This window comes from Streptopelia decaocto (genome assembly GCF_964273445.1).
Source record: "Streptopelia decaocto genome assembly, chromosome: 3".
In the NCBI taxonomy this organism is placed as follows: domain Eukaryota; kingdom Metazoa; phylum Chordata; class Aves; order Columbiformes; family Columbidae; genus Streptopelia; species Streptopelia decaocto.
In genome coordinates, this window is record NC_138656.1 from 73,775,278 (window position 1) to 73,792,342 (window position 17,065).

Below are 17,065 nucleotides of genomic sequence, written 5' to 3' on the forward strand. Positions count from 1 at the left end.
GTGCCAGCCCTGGGCCTTTACTGCAAGATTATCTACTCTCTTCAGAATTCACTGGTATATCAGCCGTACAGCCTCTATCACATAAGTCACAGTACCAGTTCTTCACAACTCCACACAGCACACATGATATTGCGGTTTAGAGGTAGAATTAAAACCACAATATAATTGTTTTGACACATTTTACTTACCAAATGTGCATGCACAAAAAAGAGCCCTTCTTATGGCCATTCTGTGGCTGGGCTCACTGAAATACATATAAAAACTGATCAAAATTTAATCTAAAGCTTGCACGATTTCCAGTTTCTTCCTTTAAGTACTTTAATAGCCCTAGGGTGGGATTTTCAAAAAGGCTCTGTTTATGGGAGTTTTATCACTGACTTCGACAGGAATAAAGTTAGGCCAGCCCTGAGGCCATTTGAAAGCCTCGCTCACTTATTGTGCCTACTTAGACTGTGAGCGTCTCAGGGCAGTGCTGCGTCTTCCTCTGCATCTCCTTTTTTCTACTATCCTGGCTCAAGTTTATATTGAGAACACGTGTACCTACCACGGTACGTGATTATATGGATCTGGCAGGGTCATGGTTGCTTTGCAGTTCTGAGTTGCCTCTGTGGTTGATCTCAGCTATACACAGACCACACAAGACCCATGAGATGTGGGGCCTGTGGCATACTGCTTCAGGGAAAGTAACGTTCAGATGACAGCACTCTGCATGGAAGTCCTCATAAGTGATTTTTGCATGGAGTTTAACTCTTTTGAGCTGCTATGTTCAACTACAGCAAGCTATCACCAGCTCAGTTTTCATTCTCATCCTTCCATTTTGTCAGTTCGGAGCATCAGCTTCCCATAAGATAAGAGTGCACCGGTTCACGGTGGTAACCCAGATGTGGTCACTCCTTCATTCTGCTATAACCCGCATTCTCCTGAGCTGGTAGCTACAGAAGTGTTAGTCACATTTCTGGCTTGGCCTCCCTTACACAAATATCTTACTGCAGAAGCAGGGTTAGAGTTGTATGGCAGGTAGGGGACGTGGAACTTCTCGTCATTACATCATTATAGAAATCAGTACACTGTACAGTGTACTGCCGCTCAATAAAACAATGTTATATTGCCGTTACATTAAACAATGGCTGCATTGTCTACAGGGACTTCATACAAACAAGTATATGGTGGGTCGTTTTGTAAGCCACCTGCAGCCCAGTCTCCAAGAGGTTTTTGTCCACTGCAATAACCCTCCCAGCCACCTCGTGAGAGAGCGGCTCCTTCAGTGTATTTTTTTGTTCTTCTCACAGTTCTCTACTATGTTCTTCAAACACAGACTGGGCAAAGGGCAGTAGGTTGTGTGGCTGATTCAGAGCAACCTGTGTGCTGATTAGAAAGTCGTCTATAAGCTAGCCAATTTCATACTTTAAGACTTTAACCTTTCGTGCCAATTTGGCTAGAGCTGGCTAATGGATTCCACAGTTATTACAGGGAGACTGGCTGACTGGCAGATAGACACAGAGCAAGGGTCCAAATTGTGCCATGGAGACATTAAGGGTTTGCCAAAGATGGGTACAGAGTTCTGACTATAAAATTTTCCTCAAAGTGATGAACAGCAATTTAAAGATCGATTGAAGTTGGACTTCAGCCTGTGAACTGGCTGACTGACCGCTGTAGTGGAGGGAAGGGGAAGGAAGAGAAGTGCAGTAACGGAAGGTAATGACGATATTACTACTTTGGAGAGAAGAATTCTTTCTTCAAGTCATCTTCACAATTTGGGGCCCGAACCCTAAGGCTGGAAGCATTCATCTCTGTATACACCTAAACTTGAGCACCCACTGCTGAGGAATCCTTGACCCATTTCTGTACTCCATACAGTGCCTAGGGTCACTTACATTAAAAAACAGTATCACCTTTCTGGCAGAAACAATGTTTACAATGAAACCTCCAAAAGAACTGGTCAAGTAAGGAGCTGTGAAGCTGAGCAAGTGGGAGAATTCAACCCTGTAGCTTCAAATTGTTATTAAAGCAGCCTCATGTCTGCTGAAACTGCTTTGCCAAGGCCCACCAAAAAGCTGTGCCTCTAGGCCAAGAAAGACTCTCAGTTTCTCATGAATCGAAGTAGAAGGTTTCTAACAGTGTTTCATACATTTAATAACAGCCACAAATAGCAGAGCATAGCAGTGTTGCCAGCTCTCTCAGTTTTATTTATGAGTCCTGCAATACTGGTGTTTGCCTGAAATCCCTGTTCTTAAAGTCCCATTAAAGGAGCATCTCAGCATCCGTTTTAAACCAATAGCCAAATTCCTGATGCACCATAGACGTGACCCAAGCACACTCAGGGACGGGAAGAAAGCAGGGAGGAGAAAAAAAATAACTACACATATTTTAAAACCTTTTTAAACACGGTTTTTTCAGCTGACATTATGCTACTCTAAAGCTTGCATCATAATTTCTAAGTACTTAGGAATACATGAAATTACTGCATTTATATCATTAGGGTGAAATGAGTCAAACTGCTAAGATCCAGCAAGAAGCGCCACCTTTTAATTCAGGTTAGATGATACGAAGGGATTTAATCTTCACGACAGCCGTTTCTGTTAATGATTGAAGGAGACACTTAATCATCTCCTCTCACCTCCTGCCCCACCAGGACACAGACCCCTCCAATCCCTGTGAAGACAGACACCTCTCCCGCTTGGCTCGGGCAGGTCCGTTCTGCCCCGCCACCGACTCATTGTGCAACCCGGGCATGTCACTTAACCCGTCCCGGTTACCCCATGCGGCCTTAATTAGACCCACTTATCGCTTAATTATTCCATTATTATAATTTAACACCTTCCTTTGCCCACACACCGGTGGACAGCGGCCCCGCCCGAAGGCCCGCGGCGGGGTTACCTCAGCGGGGAGGCGGTGTTAGCCAGCGGTTGGGCTGCATGCCGCGAGCCCAACGGCCGGCAGACGCTCCCCGCCGGCGGGACGCGGCGCCTGCCGCTTGGAGGGCCGCCGGGCGAGCCACAGACACCGACACCCCCGGCCCCGCCGAGATCCAGGCCCGGCTGCCAGCCCCGCCGCACCGCAGCTAGGAGGCTGGCCCCGCCCCGCCCCCTCACCGCCGCCCCGCCCCCTGGCGGCGGCCCCGCCCCCCCGCCACCGCCCCGCCCGCACCAAGCTAGGCTGCGCCGTGCAAACAGATGATGTCATGCTCTAGAGCCGCGCGTGACCGCCGGGGCCCGCCCTCGCCGCCCATTGGCCGCCGCCCTTCGCTCGTCAGGGCAGTGACGCTTCCTATTGGTCAGCGCCGCCACCCCGCCACCGCCCCTTGGAAAATAATAAACAATCGAGTAAAATGCGGCGCGGGGAGGGGGCGCGAGGCGGGGGGAGGGGCGGTGGCTGGTGTCCCGGGGCGAGGTGGCCGGCGCGTCCCGCTGCGGAGCGTGTCGCCGCCGGCACCCGCCGCGATGGCCTTGGGCGGGCTGGGCGGGGGCCGCTCCCGGGAGGCGGCGGCGGGCCGGGAGCGCTCGCTGAGCGCCGGGCCGCCCGTGCTGCTGGCCTGGCCCGGGGGGGAGCGCGGGTCGCCAGGCTCCGGCTAGCGGGGAGGCGGCCGCTGGTGCGCGGTGTGAACCGGGGGCTACGGTGTGGCCCCTGCAAGCCCTGCCCGGGTTCCGTCGAGTAGAAGCTGCCCCTTCGTTCAGCGGGGCGGTGCGGGGACGCTGCGGGCAGTGCCCGCACCGGCGCGGGGAGAAAAGCCTTTGCTGGAGGTAGCGTGATAAGCTAAAAACTGCCTGCAGCCAGAAGCTACGGCTGCACCGAGGGTCAGGCGAAGCGATCTCTCCGTTTTCCCGTTCCCCTTGTCTCAAAGTGGAGTTGCAGCCCAGCTCTGGAGGAGACCCGCAGGCCTGTATGAGGCGTGAGGGAAGGGGGAGCAGGTGCAGGTCTGGCAGCGGGGTCCCTTGTGCTGAGTACCTAGAGGTAGGGTGCTGATAGGGAGACCTGAAAGCTACACCTCTGGAACTGTGGCAGCGTTGATTGTCTTCATAGGACAAATAATGTCTCCAAGGTGGCTGTCCTGTCTGCATAGTGCTGTGCAGAGATGTAGCCTCGTTCCTTGCCTTGTTGTAGTGGTGCTTACACACCACGGCCCTAAAATAACCACCTGTCACAGTCCTGCTTCCCTCTACCTGCAAATGTAAGGCACACACCTAGAGCAGAGGCTTTACTCAGGGATCAGGTGAAGAGAATGGAGGTTGCAGGAAAGGATTTCCCTTTGCTGCAAATCTCAGCCTGGCCTCTCCTTTTGAAATCAGGTGCCTGCATACAGCTTATTTTAGTTCCTTCAAATAATTATTTTCTCCTGTACGTGGTTCGGGGAGGAAGAAGTCCAAGCACCTCCCTCCCTCTGTCATTCTGTATCTCCGGTGACCAGAAAACTGAAAAGGTAGCTTATGGTTCTTTTCCCAGAGGTTTGTATTTTGTCATCTGACAAACGTTCGATGTAAAGTACACAGAACAGACTTGGAAAAGAGGACTGAAATTCAAGGCTGTCCCTCTCCCTTCCCCATGGCAATGTTATTATTGCCAGGTCACGGCCTCTCTTTCGTTGCTCCTGTGAATCCTGATTCACCACCCTCTCCCCCAGGCAGCAGTATGGGTTCAACAGGCTGGCTGAAAATGGAGTGTGTGTTAGGCCAGCCTACATCCCAGAAGATGCTCTTCAGGCCAGACTAGCTCCTGGGTAAAATAGTCTTCAGGAAGGTCAGAGAGAGGCATCTGAATCCCATCAGGCAGAAGTGGGGAGATGTTGATCCTGGGTCTCCTAGTGTGGGGGGCACTGCAAGGCACACAGGGAAAGGAAGTATCCCCCCCTGGGGAGCTGAGAAAGGGTTCAAAGGAGCTGGTGAAGTGTTAAGTAAAAGCAGTCAGCAGCTCAGCACATGGTGGGGAAGTTGATGATAAGCATTTGCAGCTGCTTCTCTCTCTCTCTCTCCCACCCTGGAGGAACTGGGAGACTGCTGACTCAGGAGCTGCATCAGGCCAGAGGAATGGGAAGGGGGTCACATTTTCTGAGTGCCTGAGACATGCTGCAGCCAGCAATGGGATAGTGACAGGCACCTCCTACCTGCTGTCCCGTCTCAGAAGAGTGATCACAGCAGTGTGCTGTGAGGAGCAGGAGCCCGCTGGCGTGTGTTGGGTGTGCTCTGAGCAGGCTGCACAGCCAGGGCCGCGGGTCTCATCTTGCACAGAGACGTGTCTGAGCTCCGAATTCCAGCGCTGGGCTCAGTGAGAAGAGAGTCATGGAGCTGCCCAATGTGGGGTGGTTCTGGGTATGCAAAAGGCAGAATGTCCTGTATCTTGGGATGCTGACAGACTAAATATAGGACTCCAGAGCCTCCAGGATTAGACATCAGTTGAGCAGGGGCTTTTGGGAGGGCAGTTCTGAACTTTAATGCCCCAATTCTGCCCCAGTCCTGCTTCTGGTATTAAAGGCCTGACATTCTTTGTGGCTCATGTGAATGTCACTTAAACATGCTCAGGGCATGCAATTATAGCTAACTGCCCTGCAGACTGCTCCTGGAATCTGAAAAGTTGAATTCTTCCATTCGTACGCCCACTTGCCTGCCCTGCAAAATAATTTCCTTCAGTCTTGAAAACTGTTGTGTTAAAGGTGTGCATCTTAAGTTTTTCACTGCCATTTCACATGTAGAGAGCCAATGATGTTGAGATTGAGACCTGATTTTTTTTAAATTATTTTTGGTGGGTACCATTTAAGTGAGCACACGTAATTGAATACACGCTGAGAACTGATCTGCCCAAGAGCCCGCTGTTTCTAAATACAGTAGCTACTGCTCATAATAGGCATATTAAACCTAAACTATATCTAAGTAGGAGTTTTATAAGCCTTGGTTTATCAAAATAGATTTTTTTTCCTTGGAAATAAACAGGGAAAACTAGGGAGGAACTGTAGCTGAGGTCTGACAGATGTTCAAGAACATGAAGCTTATGCTATTCAGTTTGCTCACAGAGGCTTTGTGACCTGTGTCTTCGCGGTAATGATGACACAAGCTTTTTTGAATAAAAGGAAGAAATTAACTGCCTTGGCTAATTGTACCCTTGCTAGCTAGCAACCCAAGGACACCATTTGACTGTGAAAATTGTTGGTGCACCCAAATCTCTCAGTTAGGGAGAATATCTGAAGTGAGAGTGTTTCCTTATCTGTGGGTTAGAAGGGCTATTTAAAAATCTTCCTAATTGGAAAATTAAACACCTTTGCTTTAAAACAGTGGTGTGCTGCTTTGAAAAATTAAGACCATATGGAATCATTTATTACTTTTCAATATGTATTCAGTCTCTGGTGCAATTTTATGTACCCGCTAATGCATAAAGTCTTTTGGAGCAGGAAGAAAGCACCAGGAAGCATGATTTAATGCTATAGGGTCACCAAATCTGTTTCAGATTACTGGATGTTTCAATCTGCTGAAAAGAAGGGGATGTCCCTGAACCAATGAAACAATGACAGGGGGGCGGGGGAGAAGCACATAAATCTGAAACGCTTTGGAAATGTAGCGCACATACCAACAAAAACTTTTAAAGGATTCAGTGGGGATTCGGTCATGTAAGAAATACAGTTATGAAACAAATTACACTAAGTAACAGGAAAATTAAAACAAAGTCAGTATTAATAGTACAATACTTGGTTGCAATTTAAGCCATCTTAATGAATCATGTTTTCAAACAGTACAAGCCCACATAAGCATGTGACTGCAAGAGAAATTAAGAGCAAGTAATCTGTGAGTGCACAAAAGTGCTTTTGTTTATAGTTCTGCGATCACTGGAAGTGCCTATTCTTGCGCTTATTCACAAACACCTCTGGCTCTTTCTTCCAGAAATCCTGATCAAATATTTTTTGTTCTGACTTGGTTAGAACAAGACTTTGCGCTTTGATTCTTTTCCTACAACTTCTATGAGGTTCAGTCTCCCAGTGTCCTTCCTCTGGCAAGGGGCTACGGTGGGGTCCAATGCTTTTTTGTTGTTGTTTGTTTGGGTTTTTTGATTTTGTTTTTTTCTGCATGACAAGCCACAGAGCAATCTTTGCTCCCAGGGTCTGGGCATTTCCCTTTCCCTGGTTCAGCAGGGACCAAGAAGAGGCCAAGGCTGACAAGTTAACCATGCATGATCCGTGCCACCTGGCAATGAGCTCTGCAGGCGTGGGAGGCAATCTCTGTGCCTTTATCTGAAACCTGAGAGCAGTATAACCGTCTGGCTAGTTATAATTTAACAGAAAAACCTTTTTTTTTTTTGGTATTTCTGATGTTGTGCTTTCTTTTAAATGTCATCTGTAGAGTCTCCCAGTGAGTGGGGAGCTTCAGTTTTGCTTTGTATTTCTTACTGACAAGATTTTTTTCATACAAACATGGTCCATTAGGTTACTGAAAAAGAGCCAGAATCTTTCTTAGAGGCATAAGCAAGCAAAAAAAAGAGTTTGCAGTAGCTTTTATACTTCAATCAAACTATTTTGTCAGTATATATTAATCATTTATAACCAGTAGATTAATTGACTGGTTCTTTTATTCAGGTTGAAATCTTACATTGTTAGAAGAGTTATTAAGCAAGAAAATTAATCTTCAGCTTTCCTGTAACACTGAAGCTTGTTCATTACTGTTGTGCCTTCCATAATTCTTTAAACATTTAATAATTGATAGCAGTAATTTCAAAAATTCAGATCTTTTGTTTAAAATATATAGAGTGCACATGCTTCTTCTGGATCGACACCTTAACGTGACCTCTCATGCCTGTTCAAATTATAACATCAAAATAAAATTATTCAGGCAAAATGAAGCCAGTCAGGTGAGTACACAGTTAGAATTAAGGCAAATAACATGAGAAATAATTGCTGTCATCTGTGAATAACTTATCCAGATCCTATATTTTAGTTGTTAGAAAATCTTAACTAAAATCCTCTTTAAGGTCCTTTAAAACTTCCCTGAGAGTAATTGTCAATTTAGGTATGTATTCTGACTTTAACTTGTAATATTGCTGGTAAGGCTATTACTTACCCGTAGATGGCAATAGCATTACACTGCTGAAGTAGCCCCCGGCCTATGAAACAGGGCTGTGATGGTGGTGAATATGAACTTGGGTAATGGAAAGAAAAAATATCCCCCCCCCCTTTTTTTTTTTCTGTGGCAGCAGTGATGAGGCCTGTTCTACTTGCAGGAATGTTGAGACTAATCATGTGAGAAAAGATCCTGGAGTGATGAGGCAGCATATTTCCCATGTCTGAGGTCAGGATTTGTTCTGTGAAGCTGACCTTTAAAACAGCCTGAAAATGAGGAATGCAGCACCAGCGAGCAGAGCAGGAAGCATGAAATGATGTAAGATATGTTTCTTCTGCATATGAAATACTCTTTTTTTTTTTTTTTAAAGCTCCAGGTTTGTGAGTCAGCATTTTCTGCCACTGACAGAATATAAGAAAGGGGAAAATTCTGTGGAAAAGGAGGAATTCCTATTGTTCTAAGTTGAAATCTAACAAAATATTAGCTATCAAGTATTTTTATTCCCTTCTTTTGAGATGGGGAAGTGGTTATTTTTTTCTTCAAATAGCTTTTCACTCAACCTCCTGATCTGAGAACCCTGGAAAGTGATAGAAAAAGTGGTATTTCTGCTCAGCCTGAATTCCTTATCTACCTATAACAGGTGTGAAGTGCCACCCACTTTGTTGGTGTTAGATACCTGGGTGACTGCTGTTTTGGCTCTGACAAGTGACAGCACGACCGTCCTGCCAGGAGAACGCTTTGGGTGCCAGTGCAGGGCAGATGTTTGATACAGGAGGGGCAGCTCAGGGACCCCCCAGGACTAAATCATCTGCCCACCTGACGTGTCCTGGTTTTGTTAAAAACAAAACCACTTCTCTTTTGGTGAATTTTCCTTTCAGCTAAGTTCTTCTAAGTACCTTCTAAGTAACTGCACTTTTCTGAATTTACCTACATGTTTTTTGAGATGCTCCTTGCTCCATACTGATAAGATGACCAATGGAATGCTGAAGAAGGTCATGTTTAGATTTATTGCTATAACAACCAAGAGGACTGATAAGATTTCACACGTCCCATAAGCGAGAGGGGTGTATTTGCAAGGAGGGGCAGACAGAACAGGTGATTAAAACTGACCGAGTATTCCATCTCATCCACGTCATACACCCTATGAAAGAGAGAGAACACGAGGGTCTCGCTCTCTTCGACTATGGCCAGCACCTGAAGAGGGCCTTGCCTGTCATCGCTGCAAATCCCAGGCCTACTTCCAGGCCCTGTATCCCTGAATCCAGTCCCACCCAGGACATTTGGGTGCCTGCCCTGCAGCTGCACCCCGCCAACTCCACATTGGGCAAAGCTGTTCTACCCTGCAACATTCAAGATTGGTTTTGTATGTTTTGTATTATTTTCTCTGTTTATTAGTAGTGTAGTAGAGCCTTTAAAACTTTTCCAACTTGCAAGACTCTTTCTAACTGCAAAGACTCTCTTCTTTCTCCTTCTCCGGGTTGAAGGGGGATTAACAGAGAGCACGGTTTATTGTCACCTTGCAATTAAACCTTGACATGAGGTTACCAGCCTGGGTTTGGTCCCAGCTGCACAGTGATGCACAAGCTGACACAAGCCGTCTCTGAGCATACGCAAAAGTGCCTTTTCTTCCTTATTTCTTGCCTTTTCTTCCTGCGTCCTTTCTCTTGCTGAGAGCACAAGGCTGCACTGAGAGGCCTGATGCGCGTGCTCCGCTGGGATGGAAATCTTGCCTCTCTGGTGCCAGCACAAGCCCTTAAACCATCAAGGGGCAGGACAAGGGTGCCCCAGCCTGTTGCCACCTCTCTGATCCCAAGTTCTGCTGACCTGTCAAGAAAGAGGGTTCAGAATGAGAAAGCAAGCGAGTAGTTTCATCTTTCTCCCTCCTTGGAGGCTGGTTCTGTGTTCAGACAGCATTTATCTCAGTGAAGGGGATGGTGGTAGAGAGCACTTCCAGAGAGTGAAACTCAGATGGGTCCACGGCTAGACTGCAAAAAGTTGGCCTAGGCTGCTGGCACCTTCCCAAACAATTCCCAGGCATGGATGTAAAAAGCCTGGCTGCAGTCACCCCACTTTGATGGGTAAGAGAGTTTAACAGCCTAGATACGGCTGCTTTATGCCCAGTGGCTGGTTTATCCTGAGAGATGCGGTCTGGGTGTGCCTGGGGCGATCAGTACTCAGAGCGGTACCTTGTGCAGGGGCAGCTTTGCTTTCCAACGCTGAATAATGTCACAGTGAACAGGCAGGGGGACAGCCTTGTCATGCTTTCTCTTTACCTGCTGAGATGGCAGCACCAGTGAAGGTGGCTGTTTTTTGGGTGCTCCAAATGCCAGCCAGAGGGATGCCAGCTTGCATCTGCCTAAGACCCTGCATAGATTTCTTTTTTTAAGACTCCTAAGGGACAGGCAACTGGATATGAGGACATATTGTATTTGTGAGACCCGCACTGGGATGTCTTGCATGTTTTAAATTGATGTTGAAAAATGGGTGGTGGAACATTAGAGCCACACAAAATGATTCAGAGCCTGAAGAAAATGCTTTGCAATGGGAGCTGCGAAGCACTCGCTCTCTCTAGCTTATCAAAAAAGACTGAGCAGGGAATTGATTATGATGGTGAAGAACTTCCTTAGGAGAAAAATATCAGGTACTGAAAGGCTCTTTAATCTAGTAAATTATGGGAATGTGTAGCAGCAAGCTGAAACCAGATAAATTCATATGAAAAACTGGGCACAAATTTATGGGAATGAAGGTGATTAATCACTGTAACAAGCTGTCAGGGCGGTTGGCGTGTTTTCCAGATGTGTCTGAGCCAAGGCGGGCACGTTTCTGATGGACGTGCTCTAACCACAGTTAGAAGCGTGAGTGACACTGTAGTCAAGTCTCAGGCAAGGTAAGCAGGTGAGGTTTGAAGGGCTGTGATATACAAGAGGTCTGACTAACAGTTCCCAAAGGAGCTGCAAAGATCTAATGGTTCCCATCTGTCCTTAACCTCTGAGAGACTGAGAAAAACAGCACTGAGCAGAAAGCAGAAGGGAAAAATCAACATGACAGCCCTGTCGCTGGCACACTAATGTGCCCTCTGTTTCTGCAAGGACTGTGTCTTTCGCCTGCTCGGGGCCTTACCAATTTATTCTCAACACCCATTTCAATACCGATCTTTCTCCAGTCCACAAGTGCTCTGTATGGATTGGTATCAGTCTCTTTCATCTGAGGAGAGCTTGAGTAAAAATCCGTGATGCTCAGCAGCTCACGTGATAGCTCAGATAAGCAGTTTCCTTTTTGATTGCTGTCATTTCATCTTGAGTTTTGAGCTGGCCTGCTCTCCATACCTCCGAGTTTCCCTAGTACCCATTTTCTTGTATTACTTTCCTTTGCCACCCGACTCAGTACACTGTGATGCGTTGAGAATCTCTGGTGCAGTAGATCTTGGAAACTTCTTACTCATTCTGAGACCATTTGTTCCTCCTAATTTGGCAAAGTGAACCCTCTCTTTCTTGCACAGATTTCACACAGGATGGGTACATCCATGATGTGGTGTGTACCTAGGTTGTCAGGAACTTTTTGATAAAGTGCCTTTCATTCAGAAGTATGAACTTGCAGATGCTGTAGCTATTGACAGGAAAGTGCTAAGGTATCTTTGCAAAATACCTGCAATCTGTATCTAGAAAAGTGCTCCAATCTCATTTTAAACACAAGACTTCTCTCCTGGAAAACCGGTTGGGAGTGGAAATCAAGAATTTCTCATTCTCTGTTGCTTTTTCCTGGGTCCCAGTGCTTTCCCACTTCCTCCCCCTCTGCTTAGGATGATGCAAGAATTTTATTCTCTCAAACCCTAAGTCAAGTTTCCTGGCTTCTCCTTGATCCAGAGGGTGATTTTGTACAAAGTCAGAGCTGAAAAAAAGGCCAATGAAGGGGTGGAGTTGTCCACCAGTTCTCATCAATAGCCACAAGTCATTAACCCGGTGCATGGACTCTCTGGAACGTGACAAGTTGGAGGTAGAGCAGGGGTTTGAATTGAGATCTCCAAACAGTAAGTGAGAGCCCTGAGCTTATTTTTAACAAAAAACAACAACAAAGCACAAAAACAAACCAACCAATGAAACAAACAAACAAACAGTTTAAAAATAAGAAATGGTTTAAGCAGTAGAAGTGTTTTGTATGAGCAAAACGCTCCAGCGCAGGAAGGTACAGAGGGTGTAAGAAGAATAAGACTGGTTGGAGAGATGGGAATGGCTAAGTTGGGCACCAGGTGAAGTCTTGTTATGGCTGGTCTTATTTGCAAAGTCTGCAGCTGAAAACAGACCCAGGGAGGAACTGATCCAGACTATTCCCAGCCTTTGGGGAGCATTCAGTTTTGGATCCGAAGGACCCATGTTTTATGTTGAACTGAACCCAACTGTGAGTTTAAAACTTCTTCAAAACTCTGGAGACGTGTTGGTTTTGGCCTCACTCTATAGCTTGGATCCAGTTGCTTAGTCGCTAGTCAGATGAAGGTTATTCTCAGTGTCAGGAAAAGATCTACCTTTGTTCTCCCTCAGATTAGCTTTTTGTCACCTTCCAGTTTATCTGTTTTTATAAGCACATCCTGCTGCTAAATGTAGGTAAAGTAAGTGGCTAATCCTTTTACTCTCTTTCAGCTTGTTGATGACAGGATTCGGTCATATGCATAGTAACGTGTAATTGAAGGATGGTGGCTTTCCCCAGCTGGCTTAGATCTCACCTCTGAGCCCATACTCAAAAAGACCCAGAATGTGAGAAGTATTTAATTTGTATAGAAATGTTCCTGCGATGTCGTGGAACCCAGCCAAGAGCCATGATGAAAGTGAACAGTGTTTTCTAGGACATCCAGTTTCATTTGATTTTGTCATGCCCATAGAACTTTTCGGCAAATGTCTGTGCTCTTCTATGAGTTGATTTTGTCCTGTGTCCTTTTGTGACTTGGTTACCCTGGCAATCCAGCTAATTTTCCAGAAAAGTCAGGTCCATCAAAGTTCCTTGACCTGTTACATCAATGGCCTGCTTAATCCTTCAGTTCATTGACTGCAGGTTCTTTCATGGGCTTAGACCCTTATGAGAAGAGATCTGCAGAGAGGGTTATGCCCTGACATGCTTGATTGGATTTTTTCTTTCTTTGTTTCTTCTTCACTCTAGCTGGAGTGATCATCTTTCTTGAAACAAGGGGGCAGTTTTTCTGTAATATGTATTACCAGGATTCTGTTCCAGGAGGTTCTTTATAGGATTGAAGTTTTCCTGTAAAAGTCTCCTCTTACTTGCCTCTTTTTGCCATGTTTGTACAATAGTTTGACTTGAAAATGTCTCTAAATCATTTATACCTCTAGGCAAGCCATAGAGGGACCAATGTTCAGCAAGTTCATCTATATTTTCCACTTGAATTTAGTATTTTTTGAGCTTGAGGATTAAGAGATGCAGCCTAAAACATACTTAAATATGCCACAGCACTGACTATTCAAATGCCTGGCTCATTGAATGCCATGTGGGGTGCTTGCATTCTATATGGGGAGAGACCAAAAGAACAGAAACTGACTGCACAAAGACCTGTTTGCACCACCCAGCAGAAGATATGAGCCTGGAAGGGGAAGTCATATGGGGAAGCCTGTGAAGCCAAGAGCTGCTCACATTTTAAAAATAAAATTTTGTTCAAAAATAAAAATAACCTCTAAATATGAAATGTTAACCGGAGGTTGACCCATCTTCTTTGGTATCTTCCTTGCTTCTGTGTCCATGTTTTGGAGAGGATACAGTCTGCACATTCTCCTCGGGATACTGGCAATGGGGAGGATTGCTGCAAGCTGAACCATGTGGGAGGAGGAGGAGTGGAGAGGTTGTGGCGATGAAGGGGTGGCAGAACAGGACCGGGGAGTTTCCTGAAGCTCTTACAGCAGCAAGCCCAAGCACAGGCCATCTTTTTTTATAGAAGCATAATCATGGGGTTTTCTTTGAGGAGGCCACTGTAAGCCAAATCCTCTGAGTGCTCTGGACCTCAGAGCATCGGGGTTTCAGGCCTGTTCAAAAGCCAGGCTCCTCCCAGCTGGAAGGGCACCAGCTTGTGCTATTGGGGAAGAGATGAGGCTGTATCAGCTCCAAATCAGTTTCAAGTGTCATGATTTTTTGAGAGCAGTGACAGAATCTCAGCAGGTGAAGGACAAGATGCTAAGGAGATTTCTTCACCAAGATACAGAGAACATCTTGTCATTGCAGCTGCCTTTGAAGTTGGGTAATTCACAGCTGCACATGAAGTTGAGCAATTCTCCTTTTCTTGTAAGGCCACTGGTATGTGCAATGAGCACCCCAGAATTAAATGAAGTCCCAGGCACAGATGGCACTGCTCACCAGCTTCACTTGCCAAAAAGTCCCCACATGCAGAGGCAGCAATGACTCCTCCAAAGAGCTTCTGCACCCCAGGGTGAGGAAGGCCTCCCAGCACCAAGCCAACATGGTGCCAACACATACTAAGAAGGGTGGGCTGGAGACAGGGATCTAGGTGGGGATATGCTTGCCCGAGGAGTCACAGGTAGCCATGCAGAAGCACCGGGCTTTCCAAACGCTTTTGGGGGCCTGCCAGTTGCTTTACTCAGGAGCACGTGTGCCTCATATCCCGCACTGAGGGGTCCTGCATGGTGGTGTGGCTGGGAGGATTTTGCTGGAGCCATCAGAAGGCAGAATCTGGCTGTGGGGTGAAGGCTGGGATAGGATCAAGTAATGTGAAATACTGTATTTATCACAGAACAGTTTGGGTTGGAAGGGACATTTAAAGGTCACCTAGTACAAACTCCCTGCAATTCTCAGGGACATCTTCAACTAGATCAGGTTGCTCAGAGCCCCATGCAGCCTGGCCTGGAATGTCTCCAGGGATGGCGCATCTACCACCTCTCTGGGCAACCTGGGCCTGTGTTTCACCACCCTCATTGTAAAAAATTTCATCCTCATATCTAACCTGAATCTCCCCTCCTTTAGTTTGAAACCTTTACCCCTTGCCCTATCACAACAGGCCCTGCTAAAAAGTATGTCCCCATCTTTCTTACAGGCCTTCTAAGTATTGAAAGGCTGCAATTTATATATATATATATATATATATATATATATATATATAAGGCTATAAGGCAGCCCCACTTCCAAGGGAGCCCTTGCTTACCAAAACCAAAACTGACTGGCTGTGTGTCAAAACCATAAATCTTCTGTGTGCTGGTGAGGGTCAAGCCATCCCAGTCCTGCATGAGGCTCCGCTGCCCACCGGCCCCACACTGCCCTATTCAACAGCATCCCCATAGCCCCATACGATCCCTCTGGCTCCCTTTTTTTGCCATTACCCGGCCTGACACGGAATACAGGGTGCCCCCAAAGTGCCCGGTGGCACCACACGCGTGGCTCCTGCCCCCAGCCAGCCATCCAGCGTGCCCCGGAGCCACTGCCAAAGGGAACCCAACGTTCTATGTAGTGCCAGGAGCCCTGGTATTTATTTAACTTTGTTCTCAGCCAGATAGAAAGGTGAAAGTGGGCATATCTTCTCCATTTATTTTCAGAACTACCTTTGTAGGAGCAGGTGACATCCTGCGCGGCGACCCCCGTTACGGGCCCCGTGTGCCGCGGTGCGGTCCTGCCATCTTGTGGCCTTCGCCTTCCCTGCAGGTCCCCTCCGTGGTTTGGGTTTTGTTTTTCCGTGAGTTTTCCAAAGCAGTTTTTAAATTGCAAAGATAGTTTAAAGATCAGAGTGGGAGAAAGCCTGAGGCACCGTCCCGGGCCACACAGTCCATTCATTTTATGGTCAGGGAAATGACTCACTACAAAGAAAATGGCCATGTTTTCAGAGTCGCAGTACTTGCAAGCTTTTGGGCAGCTTATGGACTGCTCAGATGTCTCCTTCTGTTAGCCTAAGGACAGGTATCCACATACATCGTTGTCAATCTAGAATTTTATAGCCTCAGCTTGCTACTTTTTTTACCCTTGGAGAGGCCAGCCTATGCATGCTCTGGAGAAGGCGAGTGAAGGAGAGCAGGGGACACATTTCAATTGAAAGTGCTACCAAAGAGCACAAATAATGAGCATGATTTACGTGAAATTGCCTGCTTGGTACTATTGAAACATCCCGCTGAAGAGAGAGCGTTGCTGGTGCTTGCTCGTTGCTGTGGGAAAAGTGTGAGGAAAATAAATCCTCTTCCCTGTGGCAAGAGGAGAGATCCCAACACACGGTGGAGCTAGATGATGGCGTATGGTGCGCCCAAGACAAAGCTATTGCTACAAAACACACTAATTTACTGCTTTACTGCTTATCCTGTTTTAGCCAGGTTCTCATTTCCCAGATTCTCATTTTACCCAGATTATGGAAAACCAGTGCCTCAAATCACTTAGAATATAGCACTGAACTTTGCTGGCACTGATGGTAAACACACCAAAGCCAGGGGAGAGGGAGCTGCAAATCCTGACTCTGTGTCTTGCCTCTTCCTTCATCAGGAGCATCTCAGCCCAAGTGAAATGGTAAAAATCTTCCCAAGAGTTGTACCACAACAGGGCTTTTTGCAACCCCCTTGTGTGACCGTGGGAGAGCTGTGGAGTGAAGGTAATGAAGTTTGTAATTTTTTTTAAGCCAAAAAATATGAAATGTGAAGCTCACTTCCCCCTAAAAGCCTCTGCTCAGGCTGTTACACAAAAGATGTGAATTCAATCATCTTCCTGCTTAAAAGATGTGCTAAAGTCCAGGTCCTCCTTTGCAGGGACACACCTTTCACTCTAGCCAGGTACCCAGGTATATTGGAGGATTTCAACCCAAGGGTGGAGGCTTTTGCAGCTCACTCCTCACTTGGGACATAGGCAGGATCTTGTGGCATTAATAGCTCAATGGCTTCAGCTCCAAATGAGCTGACAAAGGTGTTCTCAGCACGGAAAGTTTTTCTGTTTTCTTTCCAGCTGTAGCAGTTGACCAGAGAAGCAGCTGGTATACCAGTTGGTTGTGGTCTCCTTGCAAACCTTGTTCCTCTTCCACACCAAGTTAGTCATCCCCTTCTCATTTTGGAAAACTT